This window comes from Onychomys torridus, chromosome 20 (assembly GCF_903995425.1).
Source record: "Onychomys torridus chromosome 20, mOncTor1.1, whole genome shotgun sequence".
Lineage (NCBI taxonomy): Eukaryota > Metazoa > Chordata > Mammalia > Rodentia > Cricetidae > Onychomys > Onychomys torridus.
The window spans coordinates 18,577,195-18,599,523 of record NC_050462.1 but is presented as its reverse complement, the minus strand read 5'-3'; positions in this window follow the sequence as shown (position 1 = coordinate 18,599,523).

Sequence of the window (22,329 nt, the reverse complement as noted above, 5' to 3'; positions counted from 1 at the left end):
TAAAATGAGAGTGACATAGATCTCTCTCATTGGTTCATTGTGAACATTAAGTAAGAGGCAATATGTAGTATGCATGTCACATACACAGTGCTCAATAAGGTAATTATTGGTGACCAGCTGTGGTCAAAAGTATTCAAATATTTACCGAATAAAGCCCTGCGATTTTATGTTTTATTTTTGCCTCCCAGAGAGCTATTATAGTGTGCATAATAATGACTTTTTGCTTGTCTTCCTTTTGTCCCTGCTAATGTCAGAGTAAGCTTCAATTTTTTTCCTTAAATTCTGTACCACAGTTTTTGGAGTTTCTTTAGACACAAGGCAGCTGTCTGGCAGTGGCTCTTGCACACAGACAGATCCCACAGAGCTGCAGCATGAGCCCATCACATTTCTCCTTCACTCTGCAGCCTTACTCCCCTTGCTCCTGTGGTGAATGATTTTGCTACTGAGTTCTCATTGTCTCAGCTCCCAGTAGTCGGAGTTCCTGCACGTTGGCAGGGATTTATGTCTTACCTACTTTACTGTAAGTGGCTTGTTAGGCTTGTTTTTTGCAGACCTATTTATAGCTAGGCATAACTCTGAAGGTAATAGCTGCCTGGGAGTCTCAGGATACATTGACCCCAAACCATGGCACCTTGCCTGTTGGGTGGGAGGGATAGTAATTCCTAACTTCCTGTTGTCATTTTCTCCAAGTTACAGTTTAAGCTCTTCATTTTAGATGTGTCCTCCCTAGTCAGAAAGGAAAGGAGCGTCTTTATCCTCAAAGACTTAATAATGTCAAGAGAATCTAGATAGGAAAGTCCTATCAAGTTTTCCCAAGCTTATTATATAACTGGTATGTCAGATGCTTTGATACAATCATACTTTCTTATGACTGTCCACTCTTCCAAGCAACTGAAAGTAAATGTAGCTTCCTGATTCCCTTTGTCTTTGTTTCTGTACATTCTTGTGTTATGAAAAATTTATATTAATTAATTTGCGTATTTTTCCTTGTTCACCTTTCCTTCATGAAGCACTTCTGCACTGAACTTTGTAGCGAGTGACAAGATTACTTATTCTCTACACTAGCATTTATTGAGACTGTCTTGTGTGGGAGGCCCTCTACTAAGCATATCAAATGTGATATTTCATTTCATCTTTGCAGCACATGAGTATGATTTCTGCTGCAGAGACAGAGAAAAAAGTACAGATCTTGCTCCAGATAAAACAAACAAAACCTATTAACTGGGTAAGTGTCTGTTTTTCCTACATCAGTCTGTGTTCCATTATCAATGGAGCTGAAGGGAGGAACATTGTCTTCTTTCTGCAGGTGTTTAGATGGCAGAAAATGGGTCAGTGGAGAAGGTGCATTCTGAGGATAGTGAATGAATGCTTAATGAATCCTTTCTAAGGCAGCTGAGTTGTTTGATTGTGCTCTCCTAGATCAATATACATGTGGAAGAGTCAGAAAGCTCAGGAATAAATAATTAACTAAAAATGATTTTAAGTGTTCTCTTTCCTACTCCAAATGAAGCCAGTTCTGACATTTGTAGATAACCTGACCTTAAACAACCTCACTCATCTGCTCACAAGAAAGAAGAAATCTCTATGCTTGTAAGAAAGGAATGGCAGGGTTGGATAATAGAGAGATTTGGAGAGATCTAAGCAGGGAATATACTCTCTGGAATAACACAAAACCTGTAATCATTCCACATTCTGTGGCATATTTTAATAACTTACTTTCAAGACAATTTTAAGATTTGTGGGCCCACCAAGCACCTTAGCATTTCCATATACTGCATTCACATAATATACTGGCCACAACTAATGAGTCAATATTAATTATTCTGAACGAAAGTCCATAATTTAACAAAATTTCCTCTAACGTGTACCTGGAGTTTTCTCCAGTCCAGTCTGGGCCAGCAGAGTCCTGTAGCCCACTTATAAAATAATCACTCAGAAGCTTATATTAATTAAAATTGCTTGGCCATTAGCTCAGGCCTACCACTGATTAGCTCTTACATTTAAACTAACCCATAATTCTTATTTATATTTAGCCATGTGGCTTGGTACCTTTTCTCAGTTCTGCCTTCATAGCTTGCAAAATTAAGGAAGTTATCCTATCGATCCTATATTTTTGAGTCTAAAGTTTTATATCTAATTTATCATAACCAAGGATAATTGTAACTATCTAGTCTTCAACTGCATCAAAGACCTCAGAAGGATACAATATTGCCCAAGTAAACAGGAATTCCAGAATGACAGAGACAGCTGCCTGCCTGGACAGTCATCCAAAGTTCCTCTGTAACTTTGGGGCATCCATCTTTAGCCCACAGGTCTGTCTCTCAGTCACTTCTCGTGGTGTCCTGTAGAATGTCTGGCAGTTTCTTCTGTGAAGCAGGAGCCTGAAGGACCAATTCTCCTTGCCAAGTTCAGTGGTCACCTTCCTATGGGTCCTGCATGTCCAGCCAATATAACATTTTGTCAAGCAGTTCAGGTAAGAACAGTTTCTTGCCCAAATGGCTATTGTGGCCAAGAAGAAGATAAACTCCATGTGGAGTGTCCTCAACACCCATCTTCTCTGAAGTAAATCAGTCCTTCCAGGAGCAGATGTGTCTCACTGTCCAGAAAGTCCAAATTTGAAAACTTCAGCTACACTAATGTCCTCTATTCTACCCAAGATGTTGCATTATGTTTACTTACTCCATTTCCTTATGCTTATTTTGCCCTTGACTGGTTTCTGAGAATTTCCTTCCTTTTGAGGATCCCGACAGTTTAGGGAAGCACTGGCCAAAATATCTGTAAACATTATACTGGATCAATCAATTAGAAGGATCTGATATGTTCTCTCAGTGTTAGATGATGACTGTCTTGAATTACCACAACATAAACTAGCCTTCAATGATACAGATAGTGATATCTGAAATTGCATTGTCCAGGCAACAGGAAGACTCTTGGTTGACAGTAAAGGGACTTGACCTTTAGAACTTTATTCTGGAAAGCTCTGGACTGAGAGGAATTGATATTTTAAGTGCTGAGACTTGCAGGGGTCTCACAGAGAGAAGGAGCAGTAAGGGTGATTTTAGGGATACATTAATAAGATTGCTTGAAGGTGCTGATTTGGAGTTGAATACATGGCAACCACAGGACTTAGACAATCTGGTATTAGAAGGACATCTTTCCCTGTGAAACCTTCTTTATAATCACCTAAGTTAGAGTCTGGAAGACAACATAGGACTTTGGTCTGAAATTGTACCTTTAAATTTTGTAGGAGTCAGTAGTTTAATTATTTCTTAAATATCTCATGGTATTCTTTGATGTTAATTCAATGACAGCTGGACTCTTTATCACACTGTCCTCTCACTCTTTAAATCTTAGCTTAGTATCTACAGCTATTTTGATTTACAATAATTCATTGAAAACATATGTATGTCCATATAGTCATACAGAATACAGTTACCCATCCATGTCTTTGTGTTTTGCATCCATGAGTTCAACCAACCGTGGATTTAAAATATTAAAAATATTGAACCTGTATTAAACATGTGAAGACACTTTTTCCTATAGTTATTCCCTAAAAATACAGTATAACAATTATTTGCATAGCATTTATATTGAGTTAGGTATTATAAGTGATATAAAATAACAACACTGGAAGATGTGTGAAGATTGTATCTAAAACTTCAGCCTTTTGGTTGAAGAAGTCTGACTAACTTGGGTTTTAATATCAGTGTGTGTGACTGGGACAGGGAGTAAGTATTTAGAAATAATCTGGTTTGGGTCTGAAAGAACAATTGTATCACCCTTTTCATGTAAAATAGAACACTGAAAGTAAAATGAACAAAAGTTGGCCATGTCTATTCCAAATAGACAAAATATACTATAGAATGTTTGTTTTGCTATAATGGCATAAGTATTGAATATTACCTAATTTACCTGTAATTTCAATGCAGTGGAACAAGCTTGGTTTTAAGTTCTGAGCACTGATATCAAAAACCATGGCCCAAAGTAACTAGGCACCTTGTAGCTCTCTCAGTGTTCCCAGCAGACAGAAGAAACGGATTCCTGATGTGCAGAAGGATTTCTTGATAGGGAATTGGGGATGAATTTAGGCAGATCATTAGCAGTAGACAGAGCAGGTGATTGTGAGGTTGATTCAAGAGCATCTGACTGACTCTTCTTTGAAAATGGACAGCGGCTGCTAATGGGAACTTTTCTTGATGTACAGAATTGGCAATATCTGTGTTTCTGTTGAATTCCTCCAAGCACACAGCTTTCTTATTTTTTTTTTTTTTACCTGCCATACTATTTTAATGCTTAAATTAAAAATGGATAATTTTCTTAGTCCCCCACTACCCTGTGTGTCCTTCATCTTCTGGACAGGACCTCTACCTCTTTATCAAATGCTTTGAGAAGTGGGTCACTGTTTTTGATTTGGCATAGCCTGCATTTCATATTTTTAAGTTTGTTATTTCTTCTGCAATGAGCGCAAAAGGACTATTATGATGTAACAGATGTCTAACAAAGGATAAAGGGGAGTGACTCTCCACAGCTTGATTGTATTAGTCTTTGATTCAGTTATGCTTCAACGAATGTCAGTACCTTTATTATGGATTTCTACTATATTACAAAAAAAACCCACTTTTGGGTGAGGAAAATATGTACTGGTAAACATGGTGGAATTAATACCCATTTACTCAGTTCCTCAGAGATCTCATAATATTGTGAGCTTAGTTTTATTGCAACATATGAAATAAAAACTAAAGTTATTACAATTTATGAAAATTATTTGCTTTTCTTGTCCTAGGATATTAAGTTGTTGCTTTAATTGAACAGCTCATGCTAAATTCTCAACATTGGGCTGAGAAAATTATGAGCAGCAGTTTACTTGGACCACTGTTCTGAGTGCTAAGACGTGCAGAGGATGGTACCTGTGTCTGTGGAAGGCCTTTGGGCTACATCAAAACAATGAGAATGATGCTGGCCAAGCTACAAGACTGAGGAACTGTGCTTCCAAATGGCAGTCTGGAATCAAGTTCCTTGCCAGATCTGGATACCTCTTTATGACCAGGTGTTTTAGAACATTTTATATTATAAAACTACATAGTACATCCAAACATTTAAATATTTTATTAACATCATTAGTATAAATGTAACACATTAGATAAAATAAACATAATACATAAGCACTTTTCAATTATTTGCATTATTTATTTATTGGCTATCCAAAATGGAAGGAAAAAAAAATCACATTTTACAATTTCTTCCACAAATGTTCATTTTTTTCTTGCTAAAAAGAGATTGAAAAATAACTGGTTTGATTATTTCTGTCTGTTGTACAGAATCCCAAACTTCTTATCTCCACCCTCCAGCTATTTGTCACAGTTCCTGTACAACCTTCATCATAATGGAGTTCAATACTGGTTTACTGAGATGGAATGTGAGAGTCTGATTTTCCTGCTCATGCTAATGAGTGCATTGTGAAATGCAAATCCACTGGAAGTGTAAAGAAAAACTCTCACAGAGATCTAGTGTAACCACTGAAGTTAGGAGTTAAAATATCCCCAGGATATCATTTAATTTAGGGTACAAATGAAGATTTGGAATTACATTCTTTTTGTGAATCACTTTTCTTTCTATTTATTTCTTCTCTTTCCCCCCAAAAGTCAGTCTTATAATTCATATTTGTAGTGCATCAAAACTATATTAAAAACTTAAAAAATTACTGGACATATGCCTATGCACTAGAGGCTTTACTTTTGATAATTAAAAGTTTATGAATTTTGAATATTTGGCCTTTATTTCAGGATCAGCTAACCAAATGAATTTTGAGTGCAGAAAACATAACAAATAAAATCACTAAATGTGTGTCACTTACTGCAAAGTGCTGTTAAATTTTGAAAGAATATTTACTCATTTGGTAGAAATTATCTCAAATATTCCTTATTCTGAACAGTTTTGTTTTATTATTTTTACCATAGGAAGACTGTATTTATCTAAAAGACTTGGTTTACAATTTTTATAGTCCTAAAATGATGTCAGTGTATAGTTTCTGTTAAATAAAAATATGCTATGCAGCACAATTGGTAAATATCTTGTCTAACTTTTACTTAAACTATTCTTAATTATGTTTAAATTCCTTCCATTGTTAGGTAAGAAACAAAGGGCAGGTTATTTTTGATATTCCCTATGGCCCATTTCTGTGTTTTCATTGAATAAATTAAAAGCATAGAACTCAAGATGGGAGTGCTTATCTAGTTGACTTAGAATTATAGAAATGGTAACTTTAGAATAAAAACTAAAAATGAAATTCCTGAGCTTACAGACAACATTTCTGTTTTTATTTTTATTTTAATCACACATTTTCAATCATCAAGGCAGTTCCAGTTCTGGTTCCTATTGCTGTGATGAAACACCACGACCAAAGCAACTGTGGAAGGAAAGGTTTATTTTGCTTATGCTTCCACGTCACTATTCATCATCAAAGGATGTCAGGGCAGGAACTCAAACAAGGCAGGAACCTGGAGGCAGGAGCTGATGCAGAGACCATGGAGGGGAACTGCTTACTGACTTGCTCTCCCTGGCTTGCTCAGACTGATTTCTTATAGAACCCAGGACCACCAGTCCAGGGGCAGCCCCACCCACAATGGACTGGGACCTCCCGTATCAACCACTACTTAAGAAAATGCCCCAGAAACCTGCTTGCCAGTTTTGGTGGCACACACCGGAAAGATTTGCTGAAGGAGGCTGAGGCAGGAGGATCATGAGTTCGAGGCCAGCCTGGGCAGCATATACTGAGGCATTTTCTAAACTGAGGCTCCACATCTCCAGTGACTCTAGCGTGTGTCCAGTTGACCTAAACCTAACCAGAACACATGCTGAGCAGCCAGTCTTCCATGAACACATTGTGTGGTCCACTGAAATGAAGATGTTCTAATGGCATGTGCACAGCATGTATATTCATGCTCACCTATGTGAGCCTCAAGGGAGCAAAGTCAAGGACTCACATATATGGTTCACAAAATGAATTTCAGTTATGATTTCCTTTTTTGTTCTCTCTGGAAACACCAAAAAAGTTGTTTTTATAACCTTTCCTTTGATGTATCCATGCTCAGAAGTTAAGGAGGGGATTTTTAACTAATAGATGAATTTTTTTAAAAAATGTTAATATTGGATTGTTCAGATGTTAGCAGGTAAAGGTACTTCTGTGTAAGCCACCTGACAACCCAAGTTCCACCCCTAGAACCCATATAAGGCAGAAAGAGAGAATAGATTACATAAAGCTGTCCTCCAACCTACACACATTCTTCTCTCACATTGAATATACACATATCACAAACAAATAAACAAATAAAAATAAGATAAAATGTTGATATTAAAAATTACTTGAAGTGTATTGTAATATGCAGGGTTTTAAGAAGAACAGAATCAACATAATGTATAAATATTATAAGAGTATATCCCACCGATCCTCTTGGTCCCACCAATAGAGAATAAGACTACTACCAGAGTTTAAAGCCAAATTTGAAGCAAGCTTTAATTAAATACTGTAGTTAGAGTTTTCCTGTCTGGCCCAGTCAGGACAAATCTCTCTTACCCGCCAGTCCCACAGTCGCTCAGACCCAACCAAGAAAGCACACAAGAGACTTACATTGTTTAGAAACTGTATGGCCGTGGCAAGGCTGTTTGTTATCTACTTCTTTTTTCTTAAATTAACCCATTTCTGTTAGTCTATATTTTGCCACATGGCTTGTGGCTTACCAGTGTCTTTACACGTTGGTTGCTTTTCATGGCGGCGGCTGGCGGTGTCTCCTCTCTGCCTTCCACTTCCCAGAATTCTCTTCTCTCTTGTCCTGCCTATCCTTACTGTCTGGCCACTGGCCAATCAGAACTTTATTTACACAGAGCGATATCCACAGCACTTCCCCTTTTCTTTTTTTTTTAAGGACGGTTTTAACTTTTACATAGTAAAATTACATATAACAAAACAATTGTCAAGCAAGAATTACAGTTACAATATTAATGGCCATACATTTTCTAAACAATGTAAGTCTCTGTGTGCTTTCTTGGTTGGGTCTGAGCGACTGTGGGACTGGTGGGTAAGAGAGATTTGTCCTGACTGGGCCAGACAGGAAAATTCTAACTACAAAATACTGGCAAGGTGGATGGGTTCAGGCTAGGTCCATAACCGCGTTGCTAGGAAATGGTCCAGGATCAAGTATGACTAGGGTTTAAGAAGGAAAACCCATAATTCATTGCATTTCCCATTAAGTCCAATCAGGGGCAAGCATACATCCTGACATACCTCCAGCCTACATGCAATCAGGGGCAAGCATACATTCTGACATATTTCCTGCCTATGAACCTCCCACCCTCATGTGATCAAGCACATCCCATGTGTATGGGTCAAACAAACTTGTTTAGGGGAATGAAAACATGTGACTTGTTGTCTCCCATAAACAATAGCCTCCAGCATTTCAGGCACTATCTATCCTTGGGCAAGGGGCCTGCAGATCAGAGGCGTGTTTGTTTTGCCTAATCTCTAAGGCATAGACATTAAAAAAAATGTGACTTTGGCTCTCATTGATAACATCTGTATGGCTTTTAGGGGCTGGATAGTCCAACAACAGGCTCTGCCCATGTTAGAGTAATAGGCATGTTGGGAGCATCTCATCCCAAGAGGCTGGATTTCTTAGCAGTCCCAATCTGTTACCGAAACAATGGAACATCTCTGAAGAGTTGCTGTCATTGAGTCCATGCCAGAATTTTAAAGAAGGTGGGATATTTTGTCAATAGATTCACTTGATGAGAAAGAAGAGAAGGTAGGAATGGGCCAATTGCTGTTTTCTTGGATCTTTTAATATCTGTGCCACTTGTTGGAAAATTCCACTCTCATTTGCAGTGATTCTTTCCTATGGGTTAATTATCTCTGGAAATTCCCTCAGAGATAAGCATATCTAGGAGTATTTTCTGTTTGTGTTTAAATACCAACAAATTGGCAAAACCAACCATCACACCCATTCAATATCATATGGATACCTATCTTATGTTCTGATGCAGTTGTGTTTAATACCACAAGACAAATGTACTTTAGTGCAACTACCTAAGTGCATGCAAAGAGAACTGAACCCTAGATAAAAAGGTTTTTCTTTGAACACAGCAATTTTTTTTTTCTTGATGGGTGTTTCTGACCAGTAGAACATTTTAAAAACTGATATTCCTAGAGACAGATCCTTGCAAACCACACTGAAGTATTGTATAGACTGGTGGAAGCCTTAAAGATAGAAAGACTCATAGTGAGCACTTTATTTTGACCTTTAACATGGGACTCAGGATCCAGGGGCATGGAGATGGCTATGTTTGTGTATGTTTACCATGGAACTGAATTCTGCTATGAGACTGTTCAAAGCAAATAGTTTGCCCTGACCATGAAAACACTTATTAAGGAAAACATTTAACTGGGGTGGTTTACAGTTTCAGAGGTTTAGTCCATTATCATCATGGTGGGACATGGCAGCCTACAGGCAGACATGGTGCTACAGAAGGAGCTGAGAGTTCTACATCTTGATCTGCTGGCAACAGGAAGTAAACTGTGTCACTGGGCATAGCTTGAGCATAGGAGACCTCAAAGCCTACCCTTACAGTGACACATTTCCTCCAACAAAGCCATACCTACTTCAACAAAGTCACACCTCCTAATAGTGCCACTCCCTGTGGGGACTATTTTCTTTTAAACAACCATAGTTAGAAACAACCAGCACTCTATAGAGATCCTTAGTTTTGTCTATGCAAGTTGACATGATCTTGGGCAAGTAACACAATGCTTTCTGGGTGTACTTCCTCCTCTGTACAGTAGGAATACTAACAATGGCTTCAGTGGCATGTAGGGAGTAAGATATTTGCAAGGTTCTTCATCCACACCTCACTGGTTACAGATATCAAGGCAGGGGAGGGGGTCATACAAGGACCAAAACTGATTAAAATATAATGATAGAATGAGATGAACAAAATCCAAAATTTTTTTATTCAGAACATTTTCAAAAAGTTTGAGGTGTGTATATGTTATGGAGCAAACAAGAAGGTCTCTGCTCTCAGTTTTGCTTTGTAGCTAAAAGAAAGAGAAATGACTGAGTGAATTGTACTAGCTACTGTGGCTAGGACTGGTTGGTTCTTGTTGAGGAAGGGAATAAACAATGATGTAGCCATGAGAAGGCAGATGGGACAAGCAGTGGAATAACATTTATCTCTCACACTCTACATTAAGAAACCTAGGTATTAATGGCATCATTGACTAATCTGTGGCTGTGTGGATGACTTTGGCTTCCAACAGTGTTCATGTACCTGGGTCATTCAATGGTAGGCTTCAATCACCACAGTTCTTGTCCCTGGTGGGGTAGATGAAATAATCAGAGGACACACTGATATATTAAAGAATCATCTCCCCTCTCTTCACTTTAGCAGAGGGGTAAGTGACTGCATATTTATGAGTTTATCCTTGCCTGTTCCTAAGAGTTCTGAGGAGCAGGAATTCATTAATCTCTAGGTAAATGTGATACCATCATGATAAGCACATTTTGAGTTTAATACTGAAAGTTAAAAGTAGGCTCTGAAGAGGTTTTCCTTAGTTTTGCAATTCTGTTGTAGGTTGTTTGAGCATATAATTAAGGGGTTGGATAGGTAGGAACATTGCAAGGTGGTGATCCTACCTGGCGATTATCCTCCATCTCCTAGTCTCCTTCCACACCTCTGCTGTGATTGATTTAGAAGCACATTAACTGCTGAAAAAAAATCACACTCTCCACCCCCTGAACTTCACAAACTATCACATTAAACTGTTGTAGAGAATAATAAAATTCCAGGCCATTTGTCACCACACTTCCCCAAGTCTGGTCCATTACCTGAAGTGAACTAGGAATGGAGATTTCTACGGGTTTCTAGTGGTCTTTAATCTCTGTCAGAAGCTGTGATAGAATCCTTTAAATTTTTCCAGCTCACTTAGATGTCTGTTATTCTAATCTGTTCCTTAGGTACAGAAACACATTGTCCTCCTACTTTAGAGTAGTGTGGAGGAGCCCAGTAAAGTGTTGTAAATTGTCTCCAAGTTTATGTGGTACACAGAATTAGTTAGGATCATCAGTGCATTACAAATAGTCAAAATACCACTTTGAAATAAAGAGAGTTACTGAATTATGCTGATGATACTTAGTCTGCCAGTCATCTTACATCCTGCCCTCCCTATCTTATGCTCCCTCTGCAACTTCGCCAACAGCACTGATGTTCTCTGCTGTGATCTGTGATCACTTCTCACTTCAAACCCATTCTGGTATAATCTATTTTGTGAATTGGGGATTAAGATTTTTGTTATCCAAGTTTGTATTCATCTAGAAGATTGATTCATAAACTCTTCCAAGAAAGGACAGTAGACGAGACTGGAAAACAAAAGGTGGAGAAAGGGCTTTACCATTTCTATAGGATACTTTAATTATTTTACCTAATACATGTGTGTGAAAGTGCATGTGTGTGTGCAACACACATACACACACACCCTCCACACACACACAATCACCATTTAAGAAAACAATCAGTGCTTCTGTTTTAAATTTTATGTTATTTATTTATTTTTATTTTTACATATCAACTACAGTTCCCCTTCCTTCCCTGTCTCCCGCTCCTCCCCCACTTCCCCTCTCTCTTTCCACTCCTCAGAGAGGGTAAAGCCTCCTATGAGTAGTCAACCAAGTCTGACATATCAAGTTGAGGCAGACCAAGCCCCTCCCCCCTGCATCAAGGCTGAACAATGTATTCCTCCATAGGAAATGGGCTCCAAAAAGCCAGTTCATGGACCAGGGATAAATCCTGGTCCCACTGCCAGGGGTCCCACAAACTGACCAAGCCATACATCTGCCACTCACATTCAGAGGACCTAGTTCAGTTCATGAGCTCCTACTAGCTCGGGTCAGCTGTCTCTGTGGGTTTCCCCATCAGAACACAGTGCTTCTATGAAGAAGTTCTAGGCATATAATTAAGGTCTAAAATTACTTGCTCTTAAAACAGTGGTGTTCATTGGTGGGCCTAGCCTAATTAGGTGAGTTTAACCAAAATATTTCTTTCCTAGCAAGAGAGATTAAGTATGTTTAAGACCATTTGAGTATAAGATTTATTCTTTTCTTTCTTTTTTCCAAGACAGGCTTTCTCTGTGTAGTTTTGATGACTTTCCTGGATCTTGCTCAGTAGCCCAGGCTGGCCTCAAACTCACAGAGATTGGTCTGGCTCTGCCTCTCGAGTCCTAGGATTAAAGGCGTGCGCCACCATTGCCCCGCAAGACATTTTTTAAAGGGGCCCACATAGAAAAGACTAAAGTTACCTAGAAACTGAAAATGATTCTCATATGATCATCAGCAAAATGCCAGGGACTATAGACTTACGACTTAAAGGAAATCAATTATTCCATTAATCCAAAAACTTGATAGACAACCCCAAGCCAAGCTCTGGCTAACACTTGAGTTTTAGTCATGTAGGCAGACATTTCTTACAGAACTTTGCTAATGAGAGCTGTTTTCAGGTATGACTTTTACCCAGTTGGTTGTACAGCACAGGGGAATGATTGCACATCCTTTCAGACTCCAGCACCACCTGGTTTTCACCTTCTCTGCAGAGGTCCAGAGCACTTCTTTGGGATCAGCATCCCAGTAACAACAACTGCTCTATCAAGAACAGAAAGACAAAACAAAATGATGTGATTTCTGGTGGATGCACTCTATCCCTATTCCTTTAACTGCTTCATATCCTGTCTGCTTTTCCTGGGGAATGCTGTTCTGTGTGTTGATGACACTCGAGTCTGTCCTTCTCATATAGAGCAGCCTAGTGCGCTACAGAGAATGTCGGGCTACACTGAGCACTGACTTGGTGACACTGTGATAACTTGAATTCAGTTTATTGTCTCCACCTCAAGTCAAGCGGGTCCTCTGTCTTCCTCCTCCCACGCTATCTAATTACTTTTTCCATTATTCTGACCTCTTGGTTTCTCATATCTGTATTGATTTCTTCAGTCCCTCTGGCGTGAAAGACAGTTTATTGTGAAAGAAGAAAAAGAGTGGAAACACAGCAGACATGGCTCCGATCTGGGCTCTTCTATTTTATGGCTACTGATGCTCCAGGGTAAGCACCATGCAATCTCTTAGTGCCGGTCTCCTCCTGCAAAATAAGATGCTCCTTCTATTTGCACAAAGTTATTTTGAGAAATAAAAGAAATGGGTGTGAGTTGCCTAGAACTTCTAACACTGTCTTGTAGATTACACTCTGGCACTCAAATATTCTTCTCTCTTTTACCACTGTCTTTTACTTGGGTTATTGTGGTGATATATTGTGTACCCCAGTATATTGTGTACCCTAATAAACTTATCTGGGGATCAGGGGACAGAGTCAGCCACTAGATTAGACATAAAGGCCAGACAGTGATGCCAAACACCCTTAATCTTATCACTCGGGAGACAGAGATCTGGATCTCTGTGAGTTCAAGGCCACACTGGGAAAGAGAACCAGGCATTGGGGGCACACACCTTTAATCCCAGGACTTGAGATCTCATGTGCTTGCTTGGGAAGGACACATGCCTTTAATCCCAAGAAGTAATATAGCAGGACAGAGAAAGGTATATAAGGCACGAGGAAATAGGAACTCTCTGTCTTTTGACAGAGGATTTCATAGGGGTAAGAACTAGTGACTTGCTCTTTCCCTCTCTGATCTTTCAGCTTTCACTCCAATATTTGTCTCTGGGTTTTCTATTTATAAGACCATTTAGCAATTCATGTTACAGGTTATGTAGGGTATTTACATCTATCTGTTCTTTTTCTTCTCTAGCTGATTATCTGCACTCCTTCAAAGTGCTCTCCCAAGGCATTCCTTTACTGTGTTGTTCTTTCTTTATGCTCTGCTTTTGCAGAAATTACTTCCATTGCCTATACTAGCCTGCAGAATCAAAGCCAGTCACATCAGCATACAAGCAGGTCCTTTTACCTAGACCCACGTCTATCCAGCATTGCTGCCTTATTCTCCTCCTTTGCACTCATCGGTTGTATCAGAATCTTGTTGACACTGTTTGCTCTGCTCCATCTGTATGCGGATTGTTCTAGCTACCTCCCACCCCCACCTACTACCCCTCACTTAGAAAATCCCACACATCACACAAACGACTCAGATCAAGCTGTTTTTGGTGATGAAGTTTGGGGAAATATGGTTTTGGTCCCTGAATTTAAACATCCACCAATCTCCTTCTTGAAGTTCCCTATTAGAAAATTAGGATGCTTTATAGGTAAGAATTATAGCCCAATGTGGAAACAAGATTATTTCACTTTCTAGGTAAGCACCCTCTGTTATTCTGTTATTGCCTTCTCTGATGAGCTGCCACACAGCATATCTTAGGCCTAGAATAAGAGGGGCTCCCAACTCCTCTTACAGAGTCTAAAATAGCTGAAACATCAGAATAGGTGCCTGGGTGAGAGTGGGATTATGTCATAGGAGCAGGAAATGAGAGGAAATAAAAGAGTGGGCTGGGTGCATGGCTGTATGAGTATTACTGCCCAGGAGCTTCTGAATGCAAACACCAGATTCCTGTAAAAATTCTAGGGTTTCACTGGCAACATTGAGAAGTCTTCCCATGAGATGCTGCTCCTAGAAGCCTTGAGTTATTACACAAAACCCCAGTGCTAGCAGTGAGATTTTTTCCCTTATGAGTTTTGGGAAGTGAGTCCCAAGAGGCCGTCCGAACAATACAAGCTCTTGTTATTTCTTTTTGTACATCATAACAGGATGATGAGAGCCTACTGCTAAAAATACCACACACATTGGTTCTATCATACAGAGAAGTCAAGATGGAATTGAGTTGGAAGCTTTCTCTTTGTCAGTTAGCTTTCATAACCCCAGAAGGTACTTACAGGATTCTGGGGGAGAAAGGGCCATCTGTAGTCCAACCCAGCTGTGTGCTCCTATAAGCTACAAAGATAACTGCCAGGCAAGATGCCCTCACTGTTAAGTAGCGGCACTACTGATATGGGTCTAACCCAGTCACTTCCTGATTGGATTTGATTCTTGATTCACAGGAGGGAATTCATGCCTACTGCTATAGACTTGGTCAAAAACCCATGGCAGGGTAGATGATGGAACTCTTAGCTCAATATAAATACTGTTGTTTAACTAAGTTAACATAGTATCAAACTGCCTTTTAAATAATGATATTTATATTTGTAGATACATGCCACCTTCAGCTTTAATCAGAGAAGCCTCTCTCCTCAGTGAATGGTGATAATACAGAGACTCCCTACTGCACACAGTGCTGAGGTTAAGTGAGGGATGAATGAGTGCTCAGTCTTTTCTGATCTCAGACTTCTATCCTCCAGAACATTGAGACAAGGAATTCTTTGGTTTAAGTCTCCTAGGCGATGGTATTTTGGATGGTAGCGGCAATGAATGAAATGGCATTTGGGAAGACAGTTCAAAGGCAAATAGGGGTAGAACGTAGTTTTGTCTAGAAAACAGTGGGCTTGCCAGTTCAAATTTGTTGAGTCTACAGGAAGGGCTTATTTGTTAGATATTAACACTCTTCCTCCCTTCCTTTCCCCTTCCCCTCTATTTAAATCCTTATCATTAGCTTTTACCTACACATATAATTCTTGAAGCCTTCCCATGACTTATGTAGCTGAGTTAGTCACTTCTCATAGCTGCTTAAGTGTTATGTGACTCATGTCAAATTTGTATATTCTGGTTATTTATATGTGCATCTCTTTATGATACGCATATCAGATACTAAGAACAGGACCAGTGGTTTAGTCCCAAATTTTATCTCTTGCTTCTGATACTTACAATTCATGTTTTACTAGGTAAAAATCATTGCCTTTGATTAACTTCTCATGTTTCCTTATAAAATGTTGTTATTGTTTTTATTTGGTGTATTTGGGTGTTTTGCCTGCATATATGTCGTGTATCGCATGTATAAAATGGCCTGGGTGGTGAGAAAAAGGTACTCAGCCTGGGAGAAGTTTAGAGCAACTGAGTTATGTGGAAAGGATGCTCTCTAGTCTGTTGGGTCCCCTGCAGGCTGTACAATGTGCTCCAGCTTCCAGCTTTTGTTACCTGTTCTGATGTGGGTTCAGTGATATAAGCAGTCTGAGTCATTTCTGCTCCTGTAAGTGACCCCAATAAAACTCATTGGTTCACCAAGCTGAACTTTGGAGGTATCCATACTTTGGTCTAGTAGATACATGTGTTGCATCTCATGAGGAAAAGTCTTGTTACAAAACAACAGATTGGATGTCAGAAGTCCAAAATGAGTCTCAGCGTCTAGAATGAAGTCATTGGCAGGACTGTTTCTTTGTGACAGCTCTAAAAGTACACCCATTTTCTTGTCTTTTGTACCTTCTAGATGCAGCCCAATTTCCTTGGATTGTGATCTTCTGTAGCATGATTTCCCCCTGTATATTCTTTGTCTCATGTTCTATCTACTTACTGACCTTTTTCATTGTTACCTGGAGATGACCTAGATAATCTTCTCAGTAAGTAGGTCACCCTTTATCATAGAATCTGACATAGTCACAGGATTCTGGAAGAAGCTTCTAGATACCATAGATAAGTGTATTATTTGGTATACCACACCTACCCTGAGTCTTGTCAACTTCAAAAGGTATTTTTGGGGCACTTATCCATTGCAGGTACTGTATTAGGTTCTGGGGTACAAGCTAGAGTCATAGATAATCCATTCTTCTGACAGGATGTTCAGTCTAGAATTTGAAGTGCAAGTACTGATTCACCAGCAAAGAGTGTGGTCTTTGTTTTTCTGATACTGTGGGTCAACCAAAACAACCAACCAGCCAACCAACCAACCAAACAAACAAATGACAAAAAACCCACTGCTTATCAATGATATTGATTTTAATTATGTATGGAAATCATTTCCTAGAATATATCACTTCATAGGAGTCAAGCACATATTTCAGTGTGTTGCCCCCTCAATAACTAAATTAATAAGTTAGAGAAAGTTTGGCAAGAAATCTCCCCGTTTTGTGCACTGTGGTATACTTCCACGTTTTTATTCCATATTGTATTTGCTTGTAACTTGTAGTGCTAGTAGAGGAATAAAGCAAATACTATTTTGTCTGATGATAATAGATGGCATGGAAAATTGCACCCCATGGAAAATGTAATTCTATTGCAAACTGCACATCTTCATGCCCCCAAAGCACAACATTTAGAGCATTCTATGAACCCCCCGGTCCCAAAATACATTTCTGACTTGGCTAATCACATTGTGGGAAGGAGTTGTTTTAAATGATAGAGACAATTTATTTCTACTGCTTTTGTGAGTAACAGGTAAACATTTGTTTTGTTCTGTATATGTCGTGCACAGTTTTGCCTTTTCTCTGTGTAACTAAAGACCCCATACATAGCAAAGAAAGTCCCTCCTTCATAGTCCCCACATTGCTTGGTCGAACACTATGCCCACAGCAAATGCATTGTTATTAGTTATTGAATGGTATATGCTATTCGGTTTCTAGACGCCCCCACCCCATCCCAACCTACATCGTGTCACTGCCAAAGTAGAAGGTAAAATGTGAGAATCCAGACTCTCTAAGGGAGGGGAAGAAGAAAGATTGTTGCATAAAGAGTAGTATACAGCCAGGCAGTGGTGGCGCACGCCTTTAATCCCAGCACTCAGGAGGCAGAGGCAGGCGGATCTCTGTGAGTTCGAGGCCAGCTTGGTCTACAGAGCGAGATCCAGGAGAGGCGCAAAGCTACACAGTGAAACCCTGTCTCGAAAAACAAATAAGATGTTTTTAGAACTGGGTCATTTAATGGCACATTGTGGTAAGCCAGAAATCAAAATTTCTAATGGTAAGTCATAGCAATAAATTCTCAACATATGCAACAAGTAAAAAAAAAAAAATGTAAGCATAAATCAGTTGCAGAAATGATCTGGAATGTTTGACTTCACTAAATGCCTATCATATATGCAAATGCTGGCCTGTAGATGGATACTCACTGCCATTGTTAGTAGAGATAACAGCTACATTTAAAGGTCTAGACCCAGAGTGTACAGAAGAAGATGAAAAATAATGGGTTTTTATAGAAATTAAAACATAAAGGCTAAGTAAGTAAGGCTCCCTAGCTGCATGACCCAAGAGTATTCTCTGTACTCACAAGCATCTTGTCAACTGTCCAAATAGCCCCCTCCCCTTTCTCCAGAACAGCATCTCTTGCTGTTGTAAAATGTTCAGATAATCTCATGAGATAGTTTCCTAGTGTTGCATCCTTAGTAGCCTAACGTGCCTAGAACTTTTCAATTTTGTCTAACTCATGTTTTTTGGGTTTTCAAACATGGACCAAGCTTCTTTTTCTTCCTTTAATCTGCCAAGGAGAACTCTCATTTTTCTGTAGATATGAGCAAAGCCCCTGAGCCCGACAAGACAGAAACATGGCTATTGAACAAGAAATTCCTGTCACTTTCTCCTGCCAAATGATGTTTGATAGATGGGCTGCTACCAGAAATACTACAATTTTGTTCAGAATATGCAGAATGGAGAAGGAACAGAAACAGCTCCCAAATGAATGGCTTACTTTATTACAAACTTGAGCATTTGTGCATGCATGCATGCATTTCTCTCTCTGTGTGTGTGTGTGTGTGTGTGTGTGTGTGTGTGTGTGTGTGTGTGTGTATGTAGGCATGCAGAGTCCAGAGATCAATGTTGAATGCCATCCTCAATTGCCTTTGAAAAAAGTCAGGTCTCTCACTGAACCTAGAGTTTGCTGATTGGCTGATCTGGTTGGCCAGCAAGTTCAAAGAATTCCCATTCCTACTGCCCCATTGCTAGATTAACAGGTACATGCCAACAGGCTCCATGTTTCAAGTGGGTGCTCTGCCTCTAAGCTCATGTCTTTATGTTTGTAAAGCAAGCATTGTATTTATTGAGTCTTCTTCCTAGCCTGAACTTAATTTACTTTTTGAAAATCATATTCATTTAGGATGAGATGGGCTATTGTCTAGATGTGTCTTAGATGTTTCTAAACAGTGGGCTTTACCTTGGACACACAGATGCCCTGCATGGATAACTAACAGCCTTCTTAGCCATTAGGTGTCATCATGCTAGTAACTTTCAAGCAGTAGAAACTAAATGCAAATGATGGACACAAAATTCTACCTCTCCTTTTTCCTCTTTTGAAACAAGGTCTCCCCCTGTTGTAGTTAGAGTTTTCCTGCCTGGCCCACAGTCAGGACAAATCTCTCTCACCTTCCAGGCCCATAGACACTCAGAACCAACCAAGTAAACACACAGAAACTTATATTGCTTACAAACTGTATTATGGCCATGGCAGGCTTCTTGTTATCTACTTCTTTCATCTTAAATTAACCCATTTCTATTAATCTATACTTTGCCACATGGCTTGTGGCTTACCAGTGTCTTTACATGTTGCTTGTCATGGCAGTGGCTGGCAGTGTCTCACTCCAGCCTTCTACTTCCCACAATTCTCTTCTCTGCTTGTCCCGCCTATACTTCCTGCCTGGCTACTGGCCAATCAGCATTTTATTTATACAAAGTGACATCCACAGCACCCTGTAGCTGAGGCTAGCCCAGTGTCACTATATAGTCCAGGATGAGAATCTTCCTGTTTGGATTCCACAAATACTGGGATTACAGGCATGAGTCATAAGTTTGGCCTTATCGTACACTTTGCAAACATTTGCAAGCTCTGGCACTCTGTCTTTTATGATCTGCCTGAGACAAACTGTACAAGATTCATAGTGATTTTCATGGTGGGAGATATGTATGACAGATATATCAGTCTCAGAAAACACATTTTTGAGATAAAAGAAGTAATGCACCAAGAAGAGATCCTGAATAATACCAACCTCCTTGAGCAGTTACAACATTCAGAGATAAGTGTCTGTTTGCTGGGCCTATTGTATCTAAAGGCGCTTTCCTCCTCCCAATTAGCTTAGACTGAGCCCTGATAATACACTAGGTGGAAATTAAGTGGAAATCATTCCTAACTGTAGAGATCTTGACTTCAATTTCAATTAGGACTCTTGAAAGGAATAGAAATGAGGTCTTAAGGCACCTTAGTTTTGAAGATTAGAACCAGGAGAACCTGACCTCTTTCACAATATTTAAGAACCAAAATGTTTGGAAATGTCAAAAGGATCTGTAGAAAGTATCTGTGACTCTACACACATTTTGTGAACAGAGAAAGCACACAGGAAGTTGAGTCTTCTTTATAAATGTTTTTCATTTCAGAGAAGACTGGGAAGACATTCTCAGAATTCAGTCTTCTAAACTGTCCCACTGCAGTGGAAAGAGTTTAGTCCCAAATACATTATTTGAAGTGCATTTTTGTATAAATTATTCAACTGCAATTTGAAGGGTCTAATATTTTCTAGGTGTCATTGTTTTTCACAAGAATCATAAAAATTGGAAGCCATTGCCCACTGGGCTTTTGTTTCTCATATATTTCCATAAAGTTTGAAAATGCTGAAGTAATCTAAAATTTTGTAAGAGTTGCAAATCCAAAGTGACACTAAGCAGTGTCATTATCTTTTCCTGACTAGACTGTGTTTCTTGATGTCTGGGTATGAACTATCACATCCTAAATACTTCTAAGAGCTAAAGTCTTCTCCTTCCATGAAAAGTTTGTCAGACATCAATTTTTCCCACAGTCATTGTACAATTAGACTTGGCAAGTTCTGAGACATATTTAATGTTCTAATATCAACCAGGATATCCCAAGGACAGCTGACTTGCCAATAATGATTTAAAAAACAACAAGAGAAAGTTGTTATTGCACAGCCCTACTTCCTGAAATAAGTTCTCAAGAGTTTGTTATGTAATTGCATGTTCAAATTGACAGCTTTGCTGTACTCTTTAAGATGTAGATTTCTTTCTCTGTGTAGGTGATATAAAGTATTCTGGGAGCTATTTTACTAAAAATAAGGCATCTGTGTCAATAATGAGGGCTCATTGTACGGCATAATATCATCACACCTGCAAAGGTTCAAGAAGGTAACTTTAGGTGAAATGAAAAATCCTTTTATATAATTAAACAGCATATCTTCCAAAGTTGTATTTATTAAACTTATTATTATGTGTTGCTGGCCTCCAAATGACTAATTCTATTCATGGCAAGCACAGAAGTGGAAATGTGAAAGATTAAAAACTGTGACAGCTCCCTAATCCATCTGTCTTCTATAGGCCTCTCCTGGCTAGTGAGTTACCAACTTATAATATGCTAGCATTTGCGTAGTACCTTTGGAAAACTCATAGCTCTCCTAATCCTCATGAGGTCATGCAAACGACTGCTTCTTGCCATATCCTGCCATCCTTAAGGGTTCCTGGCTAGACTAGCCATGCTTCTCCTAGTCTTTTAGACTTCTAACTGCTGCCTGTGAAATATTTACATGTTGGTGTTTATCATGGAGTTTATCTGAAAAATGAACAATGATTGTCCAAGAAAATCTCATCATTCTGCAAGTACAGGCCAGCCACAAAGTAAATTCAGGATATGATGCCTAAGAGGACTATGGGCCCAGCATCACAAGGCCAAGAAGCATACCTCTTTCTTTGTTTTCTAATGTCTTTGGTTAAAGTCAGGAGTTTTTATTAAATTAAAAGAAAATATCAGATGGGGATAATTAGTAAGTTTTTATAGGTAAGTATCACACCCACACATACACATATATACATTAGACATTATTTTCAACAGTAAGACTTTTGATGAATGCCTTCACTTGGCTAATATGTCTGTCAGTTAAGACACAAACCCATACCATCATACCCTCAATTATACTCATTACTGAGGATAGAGTTGAAAAGTTGTAGCTGGTTTGTATGATCTCTGTCATGCACTAAATTCCTTTGGCTCTCTGCTATACAAGTGAAGGTTTGGCATGTTGTATGGAAAATTGAGAGCCTCCACTCTGACATCTACCTTTGCAATGTGTCACTGTGAGAAAAGAAATCAACGTTAGCGGATGGGGTCAAGTATACTGGAGCACCATGAAGTGTGGTGGCTTCACTGAGGCTGGGAATGAGCAGCTCCAGCTTCGAGACTTTCCTCGAAAGCCTTCAGTTCTGTGGCTGTATTTGAGTAGACTGAAAGCGGAGCATGCATTGCAGAGGCTGCAACATCGTGCTGACCAGTGGGATCGTCTTATTCATGCCATGGTGAAATGATCCTCTTATCCTGTGTAGTGATCACTCTATGAAATGACTGGCTGAGGCAGGTGTAGGGTATGAAGAGTGGATCTTCAGTCTTTTTCGGAAGGACTCACTTAGAGAATCAAATCCTAAATCATATCCCTGTCAGTTGAGATT